Genomic DNA, 1,409 nt, shown 5'->3' on the forward strand with positions numbered 1-1,409 from the left:
TGTTGTTCTTATAGGTGCCCTGCCTGATTGGCCGGATTGAGGGGCAGTACAGGAAGCTGATTGGTCCATCCTAAACTTCCTGGAGTTTTAAAAGTACGGTTCCCAACAGCTAGCGAGGCTCTTTCTGGCAGCAGCACCTGTTTGCTGTTCTTGGTTTCCAAACCTTATTTAGCATTTTTGAATTGTTAGGTTTTGTGCCGTGGTTTTGTCTATAAATTGTATATTTTGTAAATAGTATTAAATCTGTAGTGGTGAACAGCCATTTTCTTTTGATTGTTTTCTCTTGTTTTCACATTAGGGAGTTAGGGTTAGCGACTGTCTTTTGGTTTGTTTATTTCTATCAGGCTAGCTAGCACTTTCTGTGGGAAATGGCTTATTTTGTTTATTATGTTGGCCTTGGTTCGCCCTGAGTTGTAGTGTCATGTTTTGTTTGATATTTATTTTAAACGAAAGAAAGTGTCAGTCTGTTGGAACATCTCGATCCTGGATTTTGGTTTGGGGATCGGAGAGGGAACATGCTAATTTATCTTTGTATGTTGCACCCTGACCCCCTAGACAGGGGCGTAACAGACCTGTACAGTTATAGTACTTTGTACTTTGCAACATTTATCTTCTTCTTAGCAAGTGTCATGCATTCTGCTTCTCCAGCGTTTTTAAGAGCTGTTGATGATGTCAAATGCAGCTTACGGCCACACCGCTCTCTAAGCGCCCGATCACGTCCGATCTCGGCAGCCAAATAGAGCCGGGCCTGGTTAGTACTTGGTAGGAAGACAGCCTGGGAATACCAGGTGCTGTAAGCTTTTTTGCTTGGGTTTACGGGCAGCACAAGCTGGTGTTACTGCCTATTTATGCATAGAAATTGTTCTATATTTTCATCAAATTTTGTTCTTTCATTGCTGTTTTGCTACTTTATTGGTTTGTCAACCATCGTGCTTCATTATTAGTAGACCATGTTACGGTCCTGGCCATATGTGTTGTTTTTATTTTGTTGTTCTTATAGGTGCCCTGCCTGATTGGCCGGATTGGGGGGCAGTACAGGAAGCTGATTGGTGCATCCTACACTTCCTGGAGTTTTAAAAGTACGGTTCCCAACAGCTAGCGAGGCTCTTTCTGGCATCAGCACCTGTTTGCTGTTCTTGGTTTCCAAACCTTATTTAGCATTTTTGAATTGTTAGGTTTTGTGCCGTGGTTTTGTTTATAAATTCTATATTTTGTAAATAGTATTAAATCTGTAGGGGTGAACAGCCATTTTCTTTTGACTGTTTTCACATTAGGGAGTTAGTGACTGTCTTTTGGTTTGTTTATTTCTATCAGGCTAGCTAGCACTTTCTGTGGGAAATGGCTTATTTTGTTTATTATGTTGGCCTTGGTTCGCCCTGAGTTGTAGTGTCATGTTTCGTTTGACACTT

At 41.2% G+C, this 1,409-nt stretch overlaps 1 pseudogene; it reads left to right on the forward strand.

The window, feature by feature from the left end:
- The first annotated feature begins 681 nt into the window (after positions 1-681).
- On the forward strand, positions 682-800 carry LOC137122877 (5S ribosomal RNA; annotated as a pseudogene).
- The last annotated feature ends 609 nt before the right edge of the window (positions 801-1,409 follow it).

This window comes from Channa argus, unplaced genomic scaffold, assembly GCF_033026475.1.
Source record: "Channa argus isolate prfri unplaced genomic scaffold, Channa argus male v1.0 Contig232, whole genome shotgun sequence".
Lineage (NCBI taxonomy): Eukaryota > Metazoa > Chordata > Actinopteri > Anabantiformes > Channidae > Channa > Channa argus.